At 34.8% G+C, this 24,965-nt stretch overlaps 1 protein-coding gene across 2 annotated transcripts in view; it reads right to left on the bottom strand.

Moving 5' to 3' along the window:
* IMMP2L (inner mitochondrial membrane peptidase subunit 2) overlaps positions 1–24,965 on the bottom strand; it is an 855,505-nt gene that overhangs the window by 450,952 nt on the left and 379,588 nt on the right. The gene's annotated exons all lie outside the window — the stretch shown is intronic.

The raw sequence follows: 24,965 nt of genomic DNA, 5'->3' as shown, positions 1-24,965 counted from the left end.
ATAACAACTTACCTGGTTGGTGCTGACTTGAAATCTGTTATTATCAGAGTGAATGACTCTTTTCCCCAGGATGACCATGGGTTTTAGAATTTCATAAGACTAGGATATTCCAAGACTAGGATTTTAAAATTTTACTTTAAACATATTACATTATTAGCAGAATAAGTTTATGAGGTTCAATATTATAAAATTCTCATTGTATGTGGTTCACCACCATACAAAACTAACATATATCAGACAATTCCAGAGTTTAATAAAAATTTAAGAGGACAGTTTTAGTAATAAAAAGAAAAAGCTTCTAAGACTAATGTAGAGTAAAGGGAAAAGATTCAGTGTAGTTCTCTATGACTATATTTAAGACACCTAAAAAACATAGCTTAAAAAATGAGAATCATTGAAGTGCCAAAAACATTACTAATCATTTAAAGAATCTAAAATAGGAAACATAAAGATTTCACTTGGAGAAAATGACCAAAGTTTTTTAGGGTTTGAAGTCATATATTTCCAAACAAAGACCCACAGTCCTGCAAAATAAATGCATTTGTGTACAAAAGAAATATCTTGAAACAATAAAAAACATCTAAGATAGTAAGCCATACTTTTTATAGGCAAATCACTTATCTCTACAAAGCAATAAGGCTTCCATGTTAATTGCTGCTTTGCCTGCTCACGATCAAGTGTTTAACTTTTCTTACAATAGCTTGCTGCATGTTATCAACATGTCACTGGCCTGCAAACATTTACAGCACTGTGGTCATATCAAATTATTTGTTAATACAGACATTTGCTTTTATGATAGTCTTGACAGTTTCTAATTAAATTGTGCTGTTTTTGACAAAGTGGAAGGTAATTGTTATGAACTCTTTAAAACAAAAGGACAAACTGTGTTAATTTTAACACATCTAAAATATAAAACTTGCTAATTCAATGTGTTTCCCAAACACAAATTTTACAATCTGATGAATCACTATCATACAGAGGCTGACATTAGAATTTATCAGGAAGACATGCTCATACATCATGAGATATTTCAGCACCATGGACAGAGCTTTTTAAGAGCCAGGCTATTTGTCAAAAATATAGGAGCTGAAATATGACCTATTAGGAGGCAGGTATTGCATAGGTCAGCAAGAACTTGCTCAGGTATCTTGTATGTTTCTTTTAAACCCATCTGCCTGAAGAAGTATAACAAACATAGCAGAAAGCTTAAAATGCATTTCAAGCTACATTTTTCTTAGAAAAATTGTAGTAAATAAACACTCTGAATAGTCACCTAACAGCGAACAATAAAATGAAGTATTTTTGTTATAGCCAAATACATACAGATGCTCAAAGCAAATAATGATCATATTTACTTACTTAAAATTTAATCTAAATTGCCAGTGAGAGTGAAAAGACATTTGCTTCAATAACAAGAACAGCATTTCCTCCTAAACCTCACATAAAATTAAACATTAGTCAAAATAGTCAGAGTGTAACTTGCAATTTAGTGATACTATATTCATGCAATGGCAAACTTTATCTGTAACAAATAAAACTCTAAAGTTCATATCTCTGTGAATGTCAATTGATCTCACCTTATATGGAGAAAGACATTTTTTTCACAAAAATATTTAAAAATTTTTAAATTTTATTTGAGAAAGAACATGGGCACTAGTGGAGTAGGGACAGAGGAAGAAAGAGAGAAAATCTCAAGCAGGCTTCATGCCCAGCACAGAGCCCAATGCAGGGCTCAAGCCCATGACCCTGGGATCATGACTTGAGCCAAAATCAAGAGTCAGATGCTCAACTGACTGAGCCACCCAGGCTCACCCCTTTACAAACATGATTTTAAAATAATTATACATTTTCTAATTTATACTATATAATAAAATTCAAATGTTCTGAAAATAAGCATGCCCAGTTGTATACGAATACTGTATGAAAACAATGCAGAGCAAAATGTGTCATTGTCAGCAAAGGTAATCAACAATATGGTGCCAGTCATGTGCTATTTTGCTTAGAAAGAAGTGAAATCCATTTATGGTACATGAATCTTTTAATACTTATTTTAATTCTTAAAATTTCAGTTAGATAAAAGGTTTTTAAGCAAAATTACATACCAGCAAGCATAAGTTTAAAATTGGAATTCCTTAATCTGTTTATTAAACTGTAATTTGTTTGGTTTCCCTCATTAAATATTTACTGTTTGGCTATTAGTCACTGGAAAAAGAGAACAAAACAGGACATATTTCCCACCATTTAAGGGGCTTATATTCTACTGGATTACATATCACATATCACAGTTACATATCACTGCTTTCACAAATATGTGTTAATTATGTTATCTAGTAGAGTCCCAGCTTCAATCCATACCTTCACAGAATAATAATACTCAAAATATCACAAATATTTTTTCTTGCTCTAAAATGTTTTATTTATTATATGTTGTTAAGAGAACTTAATTCAAATTTATTATTGATTTTTAATGTGCACACACACACACATACACACACACACACACACACACACACACACACACACACAAGCCTAATACTATACCTAAACCGGTTTAATCAAGAGTCATGTCTACCTACTATGAAGGAAAAACCTAAATTTTATAGATTAGCCTTTCACATGAAAAATTAGAAGTGATATGTCATTAACTAATAAAAAACAATGAAAAGTTTAAAAGTGTTTGCCAAAGCAAGGGAAAATTCCAATGAAATATCCTCACAGCTGCCATAAGTGTCAGAAAAATAAATCTCATTGTATATGTCACTATTAAACAAAATCTTCAGCTTCATCCCAATGTTGGCAGTTTAGGAGATAGGGAATAATGAATAGTGATTAAATTGTGGCTACATTTTCTTTGATCCTCCCCCCCCACCCCCGTATCATACTCTCCTTCCCATAACAAAGTATAATACATAAGTACAAGTTTTTTTTTTTTTTTAGTGTATAATTGCCAGATATGTTTACTATATCAGATATCCCAAATGGTCATAAGCTACAATGATCTCTTCCACCAGCTTCTCAGATGAGAATACTCTTACCCTTAGTTCTACAGTCCCTATTCTTTATCATTTTACCCTAATACATTGTTAACTAGGTCACTGCTTGGGATCATGGCAATATTGTAGTGGAATGAAAGAACCATGCCTAAAATCAAAATGCTCTAATCAGCACCATGGAGCTCTGGAAAAGAAAGAAACTGATCCCAGTTTCAACACAATAGTGGCTACTTCTGTGTGTTCATTTGTAAAATGAGGGCTCTATCTATTATTAAGGGTGACTACCACTTTATCTTATTCCTCTGAAGCAAGGGAAAAATAAAAACACTATTTGTGCACAGGAATAAAATGACAAAATCAGAATTAAACCTGAAAGCCATATTCCATATATCCAATCCTAAGAAAAATCATTAAAAGATAAATGTTTTAAAAAGAATATTCCAGTGAAATATAGATTATTTCCAAAATCGATCCTAAACATTTTATTAATGATATAACAAAGGTCCTCTTGAATTGAGTAGTAAGCATTCAGTATGCTCAGGTAAGAAGATCAAATGAAATAGAACAGAGTTCATTTTTATTCCTACTGAAAATAGACGGGCCTGCAGAAATTTGAATTTACTATTCTGATTCACTTTATATATATATCGAGGGCTCCTAAAGCTATTTTTGAAATAAGCCATATAGTCAATACCACCTAAGGGGTTAGATACATCACAGATATATCAATACAACTTTCTCTTAAGAGCTAACTGAGATATTCAAATAAGTAATAAATTCAAAGAAAATATCATATATGATTTCAAAATTATTTCAGAGTGACCCAAAGTAACAAAGAAGAGCACAGAGAGCTATGGTTGACCTTGGCAAGCCTTTCAGAAGAATGAACTATAATGGAATTTGAAGAACTCATGGTATTTTGTTGTGTTTATATTTATCTTTCCTGACTCTAATATATCATTAAAAAGCTAATAGTACTATGTGACCAATGTAAGGAAAATCCAGCATCTCATTAAAACATATGGTTCAGTGTCTGAGTTATTGATTCAAAATCCAATTGCAATATCCATTTATAATGTTTATTAGCCACTGGAACAAATAATGGAGTAAGCTTAGAACATAAATTGACTATCCTAATCCTAGCATTGAGGGCATGAGAGTATAATAATAATAATAATAAATCTCTCTGTCATTTCTGGTACCAGATTCAGGGCTGGAAAAGACAAATAGTTCTTAAACCATGAGAGTTGCCATTAGTAAAGCAATATGGTCAAGCACACCAAAGGAGTTCTTCAAAAGAATACTTTATAAAGACGAAATTTATTATTAGAATTCAGATAAAAGTTGGACACCTCTGGCAAACATTCATTTAATATAGTTGCAGAGATCAGTCACATATTTAATAAAGAACAAGATAATGTGCTTCCAAGAGAAGCTTAAGTCATCTAGGATGCCTTTTCCTGTGTTTTAGTCAGTCAATCAATAAGCCAACATTCCAGTGTATAATTTCACATTAAAATATTTATTTTATCAGAGATTAAAAGATATTGACAAACAGAATTCATGAATTTATATAACTATGAGATTTTAACTACCCAATTCAAACCTTTGACCTTAAAAATCCTTCAAACAAGAATATGATATAGAAAAGGTATAAAAATAGAAGAAAACATTCATTTCTTTCTACTAACAAAATCTTTATCTATAAAAATATATAACATTTAACAGACTGCATTAAAAAGAGGAACTACATCAAAACAACTGTGTGAGGGTAAGGATATTTAGGGTTTCTGTACAATGGATTATGTTTGTCTCAGTACAGGCTCAGTCTGAAAGTGACAATATAATGCTTGAGATATTTTTCTGGCACATAAAATGCACAGTGATTAATAAATGCATTATTAGAATTTTAGTATTTTGAATAAATGTGCATTAAAAATACTTGAATAGCAAGATAAAAATTAGGAAGGAATAAGAGAAACATTTACTGAATGCTGAGCATGTGCCCAACTAACAATTTGCTAGAGTCTTAAGAAATCTACCCTAGATCTTAAGGAGAAAAGATATGGAAAAAATGAACATTTGCCATTTTAGTATGTTGGGCATACTGATGAATGTGTTTACTCCCTCTCTTATCTATTTATCTGTCTGTCTGTCTCTCTTTATATAGATACATTCAATTTTCATGAAATTACCAGAAGTACAGTATTCACACTCTCATTTTATAGACCAGTCCCAGAGAAGTTGAGTAATTTCCTTTCCTAAGAGAACAATAATAATAACAGCAGAAAAACCAAATATGCAACATCATGGGAAATAATAACATTTAGGTACTTTTTTAAGCATGCACAACCCACAAAAATAACTAACAGGTAATATTTTGGGGAGGGAACAATCCATCAATAATATGCCAGATTCATTATGTCTATTATCTTCTATCTATCTCCATAATTTATTTCTTTATAACATTTTAACTCAGTTTTGCATAAGGAATTAAAGATAAAGGGCCCCTATTTGTCAACTTTCAGTTAGTATTTGCCCAAGATAGAACAATGAGCACTAGCTTATCAACAACAACAGCGACAAAAACCTGCACATATACAAATAAAAATTTTAAAGTAAGTATATTCACTAAGTACTCACTGGGTGCAAAGCACTCTTCTAGGGACTTTTAAAAGACTTTCCTGTGATTATTTCTTTGCATCCATTTCACAGTCGCAACGTATAAATCTCTTCCTTTTCAGTCCCATTACAGAAAAGTACAAGATGGTCAATTACCTGTTTAACCCTCTTTCTGACTCCCAGATCATAATATCATACACAGTAACTCTGACCTTGGAAGGAGATCCTGCCTTAAAAGTAATGATTGAGGGAGAAACAGTTTTCTTTTGCTGCTTTGCCATCATCCCCATCCTTGCCAGTACTGGAGCACTAGCGACACCATCTTAAGAGACTCAGCAGTCAGTGTGCTCTGAAAGAGTTAAGCTTTGTTGGATCGCTTGCCTTGTGTTATAAAACTTGGCTTCTGAGGACCAAATTTATGACACAGGATTTGTGAATTGGTTCTGAGAAGTTCTAATAAGTGAATTTCATTCTAGAAGAAGGAAATTATTTAAGAGAGGTTAGATGATACAGATAGTCTGTTGAAAAATGGGACAACAAAAAATACTCAAGAAAAACTTGACACCATCAAACTTATCCATGTGATTAAAATGTACAGATGCCTATTTAGAAGTTCATCATCTGTACTTCCCAGCAGAAGTGAGATAGTTCAGTAAAATAAACAAACAAAAATGAACACATCCACAGGTTAATGAGCTTCTATGCAATTAAAATGGCATAAAGAAATAATTTTAAGTGTAAAGAAGGTTCTCAGTATTCAGTGAATACTAAATTTTACTTGCAAATATTTAAAAGTCACTGTGGTAAACCATGTTCTAATTCCAAATGATATGCCCCACCTTGATTATTTTTTAATGAACCATTGGTATGGTAGAACTCCTTCTGAGGAATGAAATTTGGAAAATAATAGCAGCAAAGTTTCTAAACAAAAAAGCAAGAAGTGGCCCATGTTTTCATTAATGCATGAATTTTATCCATGCACTCTTCATGTACTGAGGATCTACTAAGTGCTAGACACAATATTAACTACGAGAGATTCAATATTGACTATAATAGAAAAATTCTCTTACCCAGTAACACTTGTCATCTATAGGTAGGTAACAATAAATAAATCTAGCAACTGTGATACAAGTTATAAAAACAGATAGACATGAGGATAGCTTACATATATTTGGGGGATACAGGTTACTATAAAGGGCCTCAGAAAGAATTCTGACAACTACGACTATCTTTACACAATCTCCCAATTAGAGAGCAGAGAAATGCTGAGATAAGCTAGGGATAGTGCGGAGATGACAATAAGCTAAAGAATTCGAATAGCATAAGAGTGTTGTGAAACTAGGGGAAAGTTCTCAGGAAGGAAAAAAAGCTGGAGCTGGCTTCAGAAAGAAAACTAGAAAGATGGATTAAAATCAGACGTTATTTATTCAAACAAATAGTTTGACAGACATTAATATCCAAGGGAAAATGACAAGGTCAAATTTAAAACACCAGGACTAATTTATAAGTCAACAAATACTAGCTCTCCATCTTTCAATCCCATCTCTCTCTGTAGCCAAACCCTAGTCTCCCATCATATCCTTAGTCATCTATAGCTGAACATATGAGAAGCGGAAAATAAAAAAGGAAAGAGAACTGAGCACACTCTGTACACCACCCTCTCAGGCAGGCCTTCCTAATCTGAAACACTACCTCTCTCTCTTTCTCTCTCTCAGTCTTTCTCTCTCTCTTTCTCTCTCACACACACACACACTCAAGCCCCCCACCCTACCCCAAGCATGCACTCAGGTGCACAACCAACAGAAGGTCAAAATTTTACTGCAACTCTCCACTCTCTCCTCGAAGGCAAATAAATGAAAGAGACGGTAGGTATTCTGAGAAGTTTTTTTTACATAAAACCCCAAACATAATATAAAATTAAGGTCTATGTCTTTGAATTTAAGACTAATGTAGTTCAATTTTCATTGCCAATTGCATTTCTCTTTCAGAAATTTCATGAATATGTTACATAGACCTTAATAAGTATATAAGTACAAAAATATACACAGGAAACCCAGGAAAAAAAATAGCATGTCTCATTTACTTGGACTAAGTTTTCTATAATACCAGACACAGTTCTAATGAGATCTCACAGGTACCTCTTTCTTCAGATAATAGAAAAAAATTTGCCCTATTATTTGTAGCTAAGTGAGATCTTGAACTCAAAATAATTTAAAATAGGAAAGAGTATTTGTAGAAATACTGATTCACACAAATAGTATACTCATTCTAGGTTTTCTTTACTTTCTCACCACTGTGCTCTCTCAAGAAGAGAGGTTTTATTAAGATTGTTTAATACGGGTATAATGTAAGTTTGCAAAGTAAAGAAGTACATTGTAGCACAATAATTTAAGGTTCAATTTTGAAGATGTACTTAAAAATTAATAAAGGAGATATGCATTAAGAGACATAATAAACATATTAGAACATAGTAAACAATAAAAGAGATAAACATTAGCATAAAAATGTATAGTTACTCCTATCAAATTTTCTCAATAGTGTTTTGAGAAACACTATAGACTACTAAACATTATAGACTACTAAATTAGTTATTTCTCAATTCTTCAATATCTTGTTGAATACACTATTGGATATTCATCTGAAACCAAGAGGGCAATTCCAAACAGAAAATATATTGGGTAAAAGCACACGTACTTTCCCAAGATATTTAAAATGCCAGTATCTGAATATGCCCAGAAAGACTTCTACAATGTCATGATGCTAGCTGCTAATTTGTGGAGAGGATTCCAACTAACCATGGCAGAGATGCCTGTTTCATTTCACTCTGGTATAGATAATGGAGAAGGGCCAGAGTACTTTTAGACAAAATGATTACTAAACAAGCGTAACAAGAGAGTGGTCTTTATTTTATTGATAAGAGTAACTTGGCCCCAGTACTAGACTGCAGGACTCAGGCCTACTGTTGTTCAGTATGAATACTTGAAACACCAGTTAAGAATATATATGTCATATTCAGACTGTCATCTCATTCTTGAAATAACAAATCAAGTTTTAACTTCACAGAAGCCAGAATACTAGAAAAGTCTGAGATTAGGAGCCCAAGACTTGGAACTAAAGTTAAAATCTTCAATTTCTAAGGATGCTATAAAATTTTACTGATTACACATCTGTAAAGTATGTCTTAAGGTATAAGATTATACCTGGCATTTGAATATAATATCCATAACTACTCTGTGATGTCAGGAAAATTATGCTAACCTACCTTGATGAATTATTGGTCATGAGGAAGGAAGTATCAAATAAAATTATCATCAAACAAATTTTCAAACCCGTTGAATCTTTCCATTGCTCCTAAGTGAGCACTGTCAAATATCTGTGGATGCCTTTCCCAATGTCAAGAGACTTATCAATAAAGATTTTTGCTGCACTGGGAAAAGATAACCCTATGATCTTTAAATAACCTGGCTACAGAAGAGTTTTTATGTTAAGTCTCTCCTCAGGGCGCCTGGGTCACTCAGTCAGTAAAACATATGACTTCGGCTCAGGTCATGATCTCAAGGTTTGTGGGTTTAAGCCCCATGTAGGACTCTGGGCTGACAGCTGGGAGCCTGGAGCCTGCTTTGTCTCCTATGTCTCCTTCTCTCTTTCTGACCCTCACCACTGGTGCTCTGTTTCTCTGTCTCTCAAAAATAAACATTAAAAAATTAAAATAAAAACCCCTCCTAAAGTTCTCCTTGACTTAAAATCCCACGTTTATCATCAGAATGTCACATTATTCTTTTAAATACAATGTTTTAAAATATAATTCGATATTATTTTATCTTAATACATTTTATTGCACATCATTATGCAATATCAAGAAAATACAGAAAAGAGAGCTTCACATTCTCCATGGTCCCCATATACACTCATAAAATCCTGCCATTTTTCCTTCCACTAGTTCTGTATTATCCCTGACTCCACAACCTTCACTCTTAGTCCAGAGAGCTGCCCAGACTTTAACAGTGACAGATGTCCAACCTCAGAATGAAAGAAGACTTCAGTGTTCACTTGACCATCTCACGAAGCCCCTGTGTCTCCCAACAACATGGTTAACTTATGTTACCATGCTCTACTATAACAGTCCCTTATATGTCAATCTATTACATTTTTGAAAACTCTACAAGTAAATAGATTGTTCTGTTCATGTTAAAGTGAGCATTCCCTTCTTTCCAATCTACACCAGTTTTATTTTGGGGAACAAAAGGAAAAAAGAATAAATGTATATAGCATAGAGCAACTCTACAAGACCACTATGCCATCATGTCCCTATGTCTTTGCTCCACACTGAAGAAATCCATGTCCTTAAAGCAACTGAGGTCACTCTTCTCTGGAAGTGATTCAAGCCATTTAAGTCTCAAAATATAGGACTGAAAACAGAATGCAACCCTCCAGGTTTGTTAAAATCTAATCTCTTTGTTTGGGGAGCAATATTAATCAAATACTTGCATTATTTCCACATGAAAACAGCCAACTCTAGGCCAATGAGGGTCATTATATTTTGATGCCAAATCTTGTGGTTAGCAACATCACCAATATCATCATCACCAGCAATTAATAAATATTGAGTCCTAGAATACAGATACATTTGTTTAACCCCTATGAAGAAGATTCTTTCCATAGCATATTTTATATAACAGGTGAGAAAATTTCATTTTAGAAAGCTTAAGTAACTTTCCAAGACTTCACTAGTTAGTTTTTATATGTAGTGGTGAAATGGATTTAGACTTTATGTAAAAGTAAATTAACTGGTTGTTTGCTTACTAACACCTATAGTAAACCTTGGAATTTATCACACAAACTAATATAATCTTTTAGGTAAATGTCATTCAGCAGGTAGTAGGAGTGGGTCTTATAGTAACTTAATTAGCATCAGAGTTATCATAACAGCAGAAAATTAAGAATCTCTACAGTTAGCAATTATATTTCTTTGATTGCGTACTTTCAGAAGTAAAGCCTGATGCAAACTGAGAACTAAGAGACAAACGGAGCAATCATACCTCTTTGATGCCATGTTCATTAGAGAAATCCATAGAGCTGCAAGGCTTTCAGTCACAACCAGATATACAATTCCAGCTACTCAAAAATAAAACTAATAAAAAATCCTCCAATTTGTCCTAGTTATTTTATTTCTTAACTTAATAGCAGTAGTCAATCCCTACCATGAGTTAACAGGATGCAGGGGAGGAGAGTATAGTTTAGAATAATTAAAGCTTGTTTTCCTTTAGCTACTTGGCTTCTAATTTTATTTTAAACTGTACTCTACATTAAAATAAATTTGATATGTTGCAGCACACACACAAAACTTAAGTTTCATGAAAACTCTAGGCAATATAAACATATCTATTCTATTTTAGTTCTTTTTTTAGTGCTGGATGATCTCTTAAGTGATTTCATTAACTACTAATAAGTAATGATCTGCAGTTTGGAAAACAGAGAGCACCTACTAGTACAATCATGGTCAGAAATAAAGCACAACACAAGACATGGCTGTGCAAGTGCCATTTAGCTCCTCCTCTTTTGTCCGAATCAGTTCAAAGCTTAATACTGTTTCTTTTCACTCCAGGTGAATAAGGGAAAGTAAAAGACAGGAAAAGATGACAATAGCAAGTAGTAAAGTGGTACTACAGGAAGGTAGAGAAGAGGGTGAGCTTGTTACATATGTACTGAGGCTTAGGAGAGTTAATTAACTTGTCCAATTGAAGAGTTTGGATTAAAACCCAAATCTGTACGACTCCAAAATTCCCAATTTTTTTCAAAGGTTAGAGAATGGACTAAAGGAATACATTAACATCTCTAAAATACATCCATCTAAAGGTACCATACTAAAAACTTCTCAAAGGATATAAGAAATCTTATAATAATTAAATCAGTAGATTTTCTCATTACAGATTTCTAAGCAAGAACATCCATTGGTACATTCCATGGCTTTCAACTAGGAATCTTTTCCTGAGTTTCATTTAAAGAAAGGAGCAGTGGAAACTAATTTGACAATACTATTTGTAAAAAAAAAAAAAAAAAGAAAGAAAAAAAAAGAAAAAAGAAAAAGAAAGGAGCAGTGAATAAGCTGTCGCACAGCCTTCTTCCCTATGTCTCTGTGCCTCTATGCCCAAAACTCTCTCTGTTCTCTCCTGTAAAGGCACCAGTCATTGGACTAATTCCAGTATGACCTCATCCTAATCTGATTAAATCTATAAAGACTCTGCTTTGAAATAAGGTCATATTCACAGGTAATGGGGTAATGACTTGACTATGTCTTTTCTGGGGACACAATTCAACCCACTACAAGCAGAAAAGAATGCATAAGTCTAGGATGTCAACCATAGAATTCTAGTCAAGTTAGAATATTGTGAAGATGGCTCAGTTCAAATTCTAATACCAGCAAAGTCTGGATAGAATGGTGTCAAACTCCCTCCATCTCAGTTCTTTGAACATATTTATAATGGTATAACAAAAATGCAGGCACATATAAAGTAAAACTAATTTTCAAGAAGAATTCATTCTATATTCAATTTATAATAATTATCATTCTGGAAGAGCCATTTAGATATCTTTGAAAAATGTGGGGTTTTATTCTGTTTGAAGTAAAGAATTTCTTAATAAGTGTTTATTTAGTTGCTTTCAATTCATTTCACCATTTCCTAATCATGGCAAAAAAAAAAAGATGTTAAGCCAGCATTATAATTTTCCATTATGCAAAATAAAACTTGTACAGAATACTGGCATATTGCTTTATACATTTAGGAAGATCAATTTTTTCTACTTCCCACCTTCAGACATATTGCTCAAAGAAAAGGCAAATATAATCAAGCTTGATAAGCCAAGAAGCCAAGCAAATGGTAGGAAAAAAAAATAATCTGATTTGAGCAGTAAATACATTAAATCACCACCTCAATGCTATGAATGATAAAAAGCACAGAGTCAAGCAATTCAGATTTTATTTTAAGTTTATTTATTTTGAGCAAGCGAGCAGGGGAAGAGCTGAGAGAGAGGGAAAGTGAGAATCCCAAGCAGGCATCATGCTGTCAAAGCAGAGCACAATATGGGGCTCAATCCCAAGAACTGTGAAATCACAACCTGAGCCAAAATCAAGAGTCAGACATTTAACCGACTGAACCACTCAGGTGCCCCCAGTTCTGTTATCTTAAAACAAGGGGTAGTTCAACAGTTTTACCACAGACTAGAAATCAGTGTTGAATTTTTGTGAGACCTTTAATACGAATGAGTTAAGAAATTATACTTAAAATAAAATGTCACTTGGAAATACAACTGGAAAACAGAGAGATTCACTAAGTTTTTGTATAAAGTGACCTTAAAATGGAAAAAGCTACGTCATTCATTCTTTTCAATATATTTGGAGGATGTGGATAATGTCGCATTGCCTAGAGTAATCTTGATGCCTTTGTACTACCAGAGGAAACAAGATCCCTCCAGCTAAAGGTTTTCCTCTGCTTTTGTCTGTTCAGCACTAACACAATTAGGGTGACGGTCTCATAAAGAAAATAACTGAAGGCACTCAATCAGTCCAATGACTGGACATCCCTCCAGCACTAGCACTTTGTGTCTTACATTAACTCCTGGGGCCACCAGGCCAAAGTAAGAAGGAAACAGTGTGCTTCTCTGTGTAGTTGTGGTAGCTATTTTTATAACACAGCCAATATAATTCATTGTTTCTTATTTAACTGCTTAACCCATCTTAAATTTTAATAACCATCCAAAAACAAAAAACAAATGGCATAACTTGTTTCAAGTTATGTGTAATTTATAGATACCACCCTGAAAAATGACTTACAGTAAAGGAAAACAGTCCTGTGAAAAAAGAACACAGCTAAAAAAGATTAGAGATAAGGTTCTCTCAACATGTACACCTCTTATTTTAATTCATCTCAAGTCATATTCCATTCTTACAAACTGAAAAGTATAGTGAGTTGCTTTGCCAATGAAGAATGCCAGAAATTTCATGGTCACTTGCCTGAAATAGCTTATGATTTGTGCATCTTCAAATAATATAACTTCCTTGTAAAACCCTTTAAGGCAAAAGAGACCTGCTTGCATAGATATTCTAGGAAGAAAATTTACTGAACATTATAATACATTCAAATACCACAAATACAGCAGGAAAAAACATTGCTAAGTATTTTTCAGTTAACATGATTTTGTAAAAAAATTTCTCTACTTAACCCTTTAAGTAAGTCTTTTTGGCGACTGTGAGACTAAATGAGCAAACAAATAAATACTATGTTCATTTGGTATCAAGTATTTTAGCAACAGATAAAGCAAGGATAAACCTGAAATTTTTATCTTTGCCCGTCTACATTGTACAGTAAAGAAACATTACTGGATATGAGCTAACAAAAAAGACTAAATGAAGACACAGTTTTACTTCTCCAGGAATCTCAGTGGCACCCTTACCCAAAAGCAAAAATTCTCAATGATTCTCTGAACAGGTAATAAAATAAATAAATGGCAAGAGGCTGGACTTAGTTGATATTTCTTTGTCCAAAAGTATTTATTAAGAAATTAAGGGGCGCCTGGGTGGCTTAGTCGGTTAAGCGTCCGACTTTCGTTTCGGTCATGATCTCACGGTTCGTGGGTTCGAGCCCCGCGTCGGGCTCTGTGCTGACTGCCAGCTCAGAGCCTGGAGCCTGTTTCAGAGTCTGTCATTCCCTCTCTCTCTGACCCTCCCCTGCTCATGCTGTCTCTCTCTCTCTCTCCTAGAAATAAATAAAACATTTAAAAAAAAAGAAATTAAAATATTAGGAGCTTCAGGATATACAAAGATGGACCAGATATGCACCTTCTCTGCAATGGTTGAGAGAATTACACATGGTAGGGAAACCTATGTAGGAAGAAGGAGAGATAAGGGATGTTGTAGCAATTAAGTACCTTCCAGATATATTTTGGGAAAATTCTGGATGATAGTAATTAACCTGATCCTGATACGCAGGTTAATTATATCTCCTATCTAGAAAGTTCTTTTTATAACAGAAGACATGTCTCTTTAAAATAAAAACAGCAGTACATCTCCATTTTCTAAAATAGAAAAAAATACTTTCTCTGGATTAAAAACCTATTTTGAGCTAGGGATGAAAACACCTATTAAGATTGGTGGGGGAAAGGGAGAGAGGCAAACCATGAGAGACTCTTGAATGCTGAGAACAAACTGAGGTCTGATGGGTGTGGGGGGGAGGGGGGAGATGGGCATGGAGGGGGGCACTTGTGGGGATGAGCACTGGGTGTTATATGGAAACCAACTTGACAATAAACTATTTGTAAAATAAAATAAAATAAAAAAAGATATATTCACCTGCTGAAAATGTGGTTCACCTCACAATTCCCTTGGGGAGATGGAAGTAGGATAATTCTTTCCCTGATAAGATCACTTTGTGCTGTTGGCATCACTAGTTCTTTAAAAACTGAAACCCTAATTTTATTTCTACAGTGTCTCATCTATGAAAACCATTACAATTTTATTCAATTTCCTAATTATGTTGTATTCTTGGAGTACAATGGGCAGGAGTGGGGAAATAAGGTTAGGGGGAGCAGAAAAGAAAGAGGAGAGACGCAGACAGAGCCAATAAATCCCTAACATTTGAGACACAAGAGACTAAAGAGTGAGGTAAGAAAAAAGGTACAATCAGAATTGGAGCAAGAGAAAGAGGGGGAGAGAGACAGACTGAGATACAGAGAGATTTAAGAGAATAAAGCTCTGTGTCTACTGGAATGAAGTGTTAGCTCATTTGTCCTTGTTAAGTGTTAGTTTGTGTCCATTATCACTTGCTCTCTACTGCCCTTTAAAAACTTGGTTGGCAAAGGCAGATACATATGACATGAAGTGGCAATGACCAGGCTAACACGATCCTTTTGGACAGGATCGTGTATTTCCTGAGCCCAGGTGAGGCAATACTAGATATTTTTTGCTTGCACATACAACCTGCAGGGTTCTGAAAAGTGGTGAAATTCAAAATTATAGTTATGTACCTTTCAAAAATACTATACTTCACTTAATATGTGTTCTGTTGAACAAATTTAATAAAAATTTGCAACACAAATAATGAAAAAGCTAAGAAATATAATAGGGCAAGGATTAAATAAATTCACAGGGCCAAGGCATTTTGGCCAGATGGCTTTTTGCAATTTTGGAAATATCAGAACTTCTCACAAATGTCACAGGGTATAAGAATTGAAAACATTTCCATCTGCCTTAACTAAAGAACTATATGGCTCTTCATTTATGCTAATGGAAATCCACGCTGTTCTCCAAGTTATTAAGATAATTTGGCTGCTTGAGAAGAAAAATGGTCTATTTTTCACCTAAAAGGGTAAATTCTAAAGCTCCTTGGATAAATGGCTGAATGAGAAACCAAAGCAAAAATTAATACCATTGATAGACATGCTAACAATAGTCTCTTCTTGTCCACCATGCTTACAATAGAGGAAAATATCTGACATATCATATAGAACTTGAATAATAAAGTAGTATAAGAATCATGGAATAGGACACCTTTTTAAATTGAAAATATATGCTTAGTTGGTGGCAGAGTAGGACCAGAACTCAGGTCTTCTGACTATTAATTCAGTGGTCTCTACATTGTGCAATATCCATAAATTCTGGCATGATTAGGACTGGGAGGAAGCAAGGATGGACAGCTAACATGAAGTAATTATTTCTGGTATTCCCACTACATTCCATACCTGTATTACTAATATTTAATGCTAAAGTCTTAGATATAATTTGCTAACTAGAAATAAATGCTATGAAGAATAAAAACTTCATTCTCTCATACCTCTCCACCTTTTCCCTCCCATACTTTCCTCAAAATATAATTTTATCTATTTTAAAATAGTTTTTTTGAGTAGATATAGAGATGTACAACACAGCGATTCAACTTTACTAGACACTGTGTTATGCCACCACAAGTGTAGCTACCATTTGTCACTATACAATGCTATTACGGTCATTGACTATATCCCTTGTGTTGTGCCTTTTATTCCCGTAACTTATTTACTCCCTAACTATATCTTCTATACCTCCTACTCCCCTTCACCCATTTGTCCACCCTTCACCCAACTTCCCTCTGGCAAGCAACAGTTTGCTCTCTGTATTGATAGGTCCTATTCTGCTTTTTGTTTGCCTATTCATTTCTTGTGTTAATTATAGTAAAATGATAACCCAAGGGTCATGTCAAATGATGGGGAAAGAAAAGAGGCTATCATATGAGCTTGCCCTAAGCTGTATATTGTGCTAAGACTCTATTCTCTAAATTATCTTCTTCACTGACTTAAAAAATCTTAAAATTAACTCAATCTGTTCATTAACTATGCAGATTTAGGAATACATTATTACAATTTTCTAGGACTTCATTGTGGACATTGTGGATTTGGAATTAAATCCAAATTCCATAGCCATCTGTGTCAAAGAGGGAAAAATAATATGAGAATATTGAATCCACCATAAATTAAGGAGAACATAAAATAGAACAGAGCCCTCTAAACTTAATTATCAGTCATCCTTCATCTGTCTTTTCTCATTCCAGCTCTACTAATTGTTATTTGAACAGCAAATAGCTTATTATTTGAAATAAGAAACTCATGTATTATCTCTAGTATCAGAAGCAGGACAAAGCTTCCTGCACAATTCCTATAAATGGAATCATTTCAGACACATGTCGAAGAAATCCAAAAAAGCACAGCAAGCTGGATTCATTTTGATATTTTTTTTCTTTCCTGAACAGGACAAACACATCACTCCAGTAACTATTGTGAATTCACAGGAATTCGGTTAGAAAATAATTCACATTAGACAGAGATTCTCAACATCATTAACAGAGACTGAGAAAGTGGGCCAGTATGCATGAGAGCATAAATCACAGAGGTCATGTGTGTTAATGAGAAAAAGAGCATTTATTAGCTTGCAATTTGAAATATAAAGCCCTTTTTCCTCAATGGCTTAAAATGGAACAATATTCTGTACCTGAGTACAGGAGAAGGCAATGCCCTTAATTAGGTGAACAACTCTGCTGGCCTCAAAACTTTCATTGTTGTCATTGAAATTCATCAATCTGATTTTATTTTTAGATTGTGACATCTCTGTTGTTACTGATTGAAAGCAAAACATAACCTTCCCTATACTACTGCCTACATGGCAGACTTGTGTACTTTTTTTTTAACTTTAAAAGACATATATATTTCCCAAGATTATAGGTACTCAGTAGCTGAAGTACCATAATTCTTAACTTTTCTGTGAGCTCCAATCAATATTTTATGTTTACATGTTTGAGGTCGAAAAAGTCAAAACAATGTTTACAAATTAAAAACCCACAATGTCATAAAAAGAATCCATCATTAGAAACTGCTATTATACAAATGAGGAATAAGCAAAAGCATGGATATTAAAAAAAAGTGACACATTCATTGTATAATCATGTATATAACTACTAGGAAGTAACTTACTGTTCTGATATGTGCCTGAGGATTCCCATTTCCCTAGGCCTTTTCCAAGCTAAATAAGTGGAGTAAATACCCATGACAATAGACCACACAGCACTGACCCATTCAAAACTTCCAGAAATAGGGCGGCTGGGTGGCTCAGTCAGTTAAGTCTGGACTCCATATCAGGCTCCCTGCAGACAGTGTGGAGCCTGCTTGGGATTGCCTCTCCCACTCTCTCTCCACGCCGCCTCCAATAAACAAACAAATAACTTTTTAGAAAAACTTCTAGAAGTAAATTCATGACACCATGGGCTACCCTAAAAGTACTGACAAGACATTCCCAGTAAAATTCCAACAATTGCTGGATTATATTTTTTAAAAGAAAAATGGAAATGTTCTATCCCATCCATATTTTAAAAACTCACTTTTGGGGGGCATCTGCATGGCTCAGTAGGTTAAGAATCTGGCTTTGGCCCAGGTCATGATCTCATGGTTCGTGAGTCTGAGCTCCACATCGGACTCTGCACAGACAGTGTGGAGTCTGCCTGGGATTCTCTCTCCCTACCTCTCTCCTTGCCCCTTCCCCACTCAGTCTCTCTCTCTCTCTCTCTCTCTGTCTTTTTATCTCTCTCAAGATAAATAAATAAACTTTAAAATAAATAAAAACTCACCTCAGATCATTTTACAAATATTAATTTTTTAGAAATTTATATTCCTTTACTTCCAAATATTCTCTCTCACTAAAGTCAAATGAAGTCAAGAGAAGGAATAATACCTTTAATGAAAATGCCTCTCACAACTGGAGGACGCAAAGTAAATTGAAAACCCACTCAATAACTGACCCTTTCATCAGGGCCATTATGAGAATCTGGATATCTCTGGAGCTACCTACTGGGGGAAAATGTATTCTCATTTTAAATGTTAACAATAGTAATCACTTTGTGCCTTAGAGAGACAGACACCAACTCAGATACTATACATTCAAAGCTAGTCTTAGGCACAAACTAGTGATCTAATCAATGCTTTAAAATAGTTTGATTTTATTCTTTCTTTTACCCTGCTCCATTTTGGATAATGTTTTCTGTTTAATTATTATTTCACTTCTGGTGTCATAGTTTATAAACTGCAACCTTGTCAAATGACGAGATTGACTTGCTGTACTAACAAAACCTCTGTACTATAAGGCAATTTTACTTTCAAGGCAAACCCACCCTGCTATGATGAAATCTACTACATTTACTAAACCAAAGCAGAGCCAAAACTAGAAGCACAAATAACACTTCTTTATGCATCTCCATGTGCTAGATTCTCCCTGAATAACTATTCTTTTTCCTACAATACTTCTAAGTCAAACATTGCAGCCTCATTCAATTTAAATTTCAAGCTAGCAAATATTTATTTCATGCCTCTTGGCCAGGCATGATAGTAAGTAGTGGGGACATGGTAGTGAGCAGGACTGATCACTGTTTCTGCTCTTGTGGATCTTGGAGTTGAAAAGCCATACGAGCTGGAAGCGGGTATATTTGGAGACTTTGCTAACAGAAATATCCCATCTTCCACAGAGAAGCTGATGATAATGCTGACTGACAGAGTAGGTCAAATGTAACCTGTGTAACCCAAGAATCACCCTTTCCCTTGTGTTCACATAGTTTTTACTTTCCCCTCTTTTCTTACTATCCAAAATACCGCTGTTTATTTGAGGGTTGCCGAGGTAAAATATCTGAAACCCATAGAGGGTGGGAGTTCTGAAAGACAGGCTGTGTAAAAAAAACAGCAGATAGAAATAAACAATTGGGTAACTTTAAGAGAGGTTAGTCCCAAGGGTGACCTATGGCCCTCTCAGATACTTATTGACCACTCATGTGCTAATAATGAACAACAACGTTCAGCAAAACACAAGTCCTAATGGTATATACGGTCTTGTAAACATGAAAGAAATTAACCAATCACTAAATATAAAAATACATGGTGATGGGGTGCCTGGGTGGCTCAGTTGGTTAAGTGTTCGACTTCAGCTCAGGTCATGATCTCACAGTTCGTGATTTCAAGCCCTGCATTAGGCTCTGTGCTAACAGCTCAGAGACTGGAGCCTGTTTCAGATTCTGTGTCTCCTTCTCTCTATGTTCCTCTCTGCTTATGCTCTGTCTGTCTCTGTCTCAAAAATAAATAAAACATTAAATATTTTTTAAAAAATACATGGTGATAAATGCTCTGAAGGTTAAATGAATGTAAGATCCTGTTTCACAGGGGCCTGATCTGGATTGTGGGTTCAATGAGAATTCCCCTAGGTAAGTACCGTTTAACTTGGAATATTAAAGATGAGTACGCAGAATTGCTAAATGAAGAGAATGAAGAAGAATCTTCTGGGAAGAAATGTGGATAGCGTGTGTAAAGAGTTTAGAAAAAGCAAGGCAGAGCCAACAAGTAAAAGCAGGATGACAGTGCAGTGTGGGTGGAAGAAAGAGAACTAACAGTGTTGAGCACTTACATAGGCAGGTGAGTATGTCAAGTAAGGCCTTGAGTCTTATCCAATAAGAAGATGCTTTGCTATAATGCACATAATATAGCTGTAAGAAATGGAGTGCTTCTGAAGACAGAAACTAAAAGACTCTGGTTGGCAGAAGGAGGAAGGAAACTTACTGTTCACTGCATTGTCTGACCATTTGTATTTTATGTCTATACTTTTTTTTTTTATTATCTATTTAAAAGAAAACAATGTTAAATATATTTCAATCACTGGCACTACTGGGAATAATTGATTGGAGAGAGAGTGAATGCTAAAGGAATAAACAGGAGGTTATTGTTAAGGTTTGGGTAGGCCTAGGGAACGATGGAGATAGTAAAAAACCACAATGATGACAGTTTTAGTAGATAAAATCAACAGTTCTTGCTAATGGATCACATAATGGAGGTCAGAAAGAGAATCTGTCAAAAATGAATCCTAGACCTCTGACTCGTACCTGTATAGATGGTGGTATCATTCACTATGAGAAAACACTAAAAGACAGTCAGGTATGAGCTGAAACTCTGCTTTTCACAGGCATGCATTTGAGGTACCTTTAATGCATCCAAATGGAGATGTCAAGTATAGATAGTGGGAGCTCAAAGGAGAGAGCAGGGCTAAAGCTCTATCTCTGAGAGCTATTAGCATATAAATTGTAATTAAGCCATGAGTATAAATGATACCACCTGGAGCGATCCCTATTGCAATTTGTTTTAATGTACTAGCATTAAATTAAGAATATCTATTTCTTCTCTCAAATAATTAAATTTTAATAATATATACTGATCTTGATGAAGTCTCATCAAAAATAAAGGGAAGAAAAAACAGATCTAGGATACCTTTCAAGCAACACAAAATGGCACACTGAGTTGAGTCAGCAGGGGACTGACATTTTGGATGGCTGAATCTAATTATAAACAAGCCACAGATGGCAAATATCCATTGTAAGTGGTAACAATAAAGAAATCCCCCAGGATAGATATATCTACCAGCTGGACCACCAAAACCAGGAATTGCCAAATAAGATGATGTTACAGGAGTGGTATGTCTCCTAAATGAGTCATTAGATGAACTTTTCCACTCATTCTCAGGGTGTCACCTGAGCATCAGGTTGATTGCAGAGTCTGATAACCACAGACATTAAAACTAAATTAAGGGATTGTTAGACTCATGCACCACTTCTTATTAAGAAGCATAATTCTGTGAAGCAAAGTCTAGAGGAGTGGTATAAATGATGTGTAAAACTCACGGTCAATTAAAAATAAATTAATAAAAAAACAAGTTTCCAAAGGGTGGCTTTGGAAAGTGTGCTGTTAAAGCAAATGCTAACGGGTAGCTGCTCTCTCAACAGGTTGGCTCTATTCTTCATTCGAAGTCAACTCAGTTGTAGTTATTGGAAAGGATGGAAGCCAGAAGCCAGACAACCCAACTTGCTAAGACAGATTAAAGGAATGCTAACCAAAAGTATTTTTTTCTAAATTAAAAAAAATAAATCAAAGAAAGAAAACCTATTGAAGAGAGGGTCCAATGTGATATACCCAAAGATGAGTGCAGTAGCTAAAAATACCTTTAAAACATTAACTACATCATACCAACGTGAAATTCAAAATTAGTGGATCTGTACCATTCTTGTTACTAGTGACTGTAACATACCATTTTATGAAAAGCGAGGCAGCATGAGAGCTAGTACATCATGTGAACATGCATGGGGAAAATCAGAGAATATGCTGGCAATACCAATCAATCCACATAAAAAGGGACCCTCCCCCGGGGGTCACTTCTGCTTGTGCCTCCCCTGGGCAGTTGCTGTTCTCTCTCTTTTGTAGTGTGAAGGTTCAGAGACACTACAGTCTTTGTCCTGCTCTCAGACCTGAAATCACTCCAGAGGCCGAAGCCATCCCTACGCCAACAGTTTCAGTTTCAGTGGATAAGAGAAACACTTTGGGAATGGGGAAGGAGGCCTACACACCTACAAAAGTCTCCAATCCTTGGAGCAACAAAAACACAAACAACTGTCAGTGTGAACTCTTTCAGAATTCTAGAAATTAACCAAAGAAGCATTTAGTGAGCAATAAATGGGTGAATCTTGTTAGGATCAGAGAGGTTCACCCTGGAAAACAATCCGGCGTTTCCTGAAAAGTCTAATACAGAGTTGTCATAGGATCCAGTAATCCCGAGACCTGGAAACATAATGCCTACATGAAAACCTCCACACCTAGTGTTCACAGCACCATTATTCATAATAGGCAAAGAAAAAAAAATAGAAATAGTCCAAGTCGCTATCAACTGAAGAAAAGATAAATAAAATTTAGTGTGCCTGTGCAATGGAATTTTATTTAGCTATAAAAAGGAATGAAGTTCTGACACATGCAACATTATCAGGAACCTTAAAAAGATGCTGGAGTGAAAGAAGCCAGTAATAATAGAGTAAATACTGTTATGATTCCACTTATATGAAGTGTCCAGAAGGGGCAAATCTATACAACCACAGTATAAGTAGATGAGTGCTTGCTAAGGCTGGAGGGAGAACTCAGAAAACAACTGCAAAGTGTTCCCCTGGGGCACCTGGGTGGTTCAGTCAGTTAAGCATCTTTGGCTCAGGTCACGATCTCACAGCTCATGAGTTCGAATTCCGCGTCAATCTCTGTGCTGACATCTCAGAGCCTGGAGCCTGCTTCAGATTCTGCGTCTACCTGTCTCTCTGCTTCTCCCCCACTTGAGCCCTGCTCTGTCTCAAAAAATAAAATAAAGATGAAAAAAAAAAATTTAAGAGTAGGGGTATCCCCTTGGGGTAATTAAAACACTCTGATATTACACAGTGGTAGTAATTACAAATGTGTGAGTATACAAAAGCTGAATTATATACTTTAAAACTGTGAAATATATAGTATATGAATTATATATCAATAAAGTTATTTTTAAATCATTTCAGTATATGATAATTTTTACCTAGAGCAAAAGTATCATTTAAAGAAGACATATTAATGTAAAAAAAATTTAAAATAATTTCTGTAGTTTGAGCTTAACAGAAGCTACCTGACAGGCTACTTCCATCTTTAATGATTCTAAAAGTTACTTCTGGGAATATGATCTCACAAATGCAAATAGTAGAAGGCTAAGACTCGTGTGTGTATGTGTGTGTGTGTGTGTGTGTGTGTGTGTGTAGAGTAGTATTATTACCAAATGCTTATATTAATTTGTCAAATGCTTATTCTCAGTTATCAGACACATATAGTTGTTTTCATTTGGAATAACTCCTTGAATTCTCAAAGCCACTCTAGGAGGATGGTACTATCATTAACTGCAAAGAAAAACTAAATAGATGAATGAGGCCAAGGTCACAGATGCACTTGATGGAGCTAAAATTCGAACCTAGGCTGACTGGCTCCAGAGTTTGTGTTTTTCACCACATGTCATGTTGAGTCTATAATAAAACCTGTGAAGAGCACACTAACAGCAACACAATAAGTAGGTATGTTAAAAACATCACAAATATATAGCAGAGAGAGAATGGAAAAACAAAACAACAAAAACAATTTCTTGATGTTTTGTAAATAGGTTCTTAGAGCTTAGGATGTGGTTTCCAGTTAGAATATCATGTTGGAACTCAGCTTGGAAACAATAAGATGATGTGCTCTGTAACACTAGTAAATGACTCAGCATGGCTCTAACAATGAAAACACTGATGTTGAAGATGCATGTAAGAAAGTGAAACTTTATTTATGAAACATAATAGGAGGAAAAAACCACCATTTAAGTTAACAAATTATATATATATATGTATATATATATTATTTTAAATAACTACTGTAACAGAATTACTAAAATGTTAAATAGATATTTGAGTCAACTGCAGACATGTACATGAAAAACCAGGGGATAACTTTACGCTCAAAATTACTTTTCTTTGGGGAATCAGGCAGCACTAACCACTAGTCCCTTTTCTATTTAAACCATCTAAACAACTTCTAGCTATTCTCATTGTCTAGGAAAGAATACCCTGTCAGTTTGCCAATAAATCTGGGTTAGGTGGGAAAGCCAAACTTTAGCAGAATTTTAGTTTGTTTTTTTATTTTTATGTTATTTTCAGCACTACTTCGTTTTACTTGAATTCATCAGGCCTGCCCTTACCATGTGGGAACTTTTAAGAAAATTTAAAATCTCATTCATGGTACGAAATCCAAATAGAATACAATGATCTCTTGTCAGTGTTAAATACTGCATTGAAGATTGATAAAGGCATTGATAATATGCCACCATATATACATAGGTTTTAAATTTTCAAATTCCCATCATCTCTTCAAACAATCCCATATTCATCCAATGATCCCCAAGGCACATGATGTACTCTCATCCCAAGGCCGTCAGTCCAGGGT

Source organism: Crocuta crocuta, unplaced genomic scaffold (assembly GCF_008692635.1).
Source record: "Crocuta crocuta isolate KB4526 unplaced genomic scaffold, BGI_CrCroc_1.0 scaffold47, whole genome shotgun sequence".
In the NCBI taxonomy this organism is placed as follows: domain Eukaryota; kingdom Metazoa; phylum Chordata; class Mammalia; order Carnivora; family Hyaenidae; genus Crocuta; species Crocuta crocuta.
Note: the sequence above shows the minus strand (reverse complement) of the source record. Positions and strands in the feature narration are given on the sequence as shown.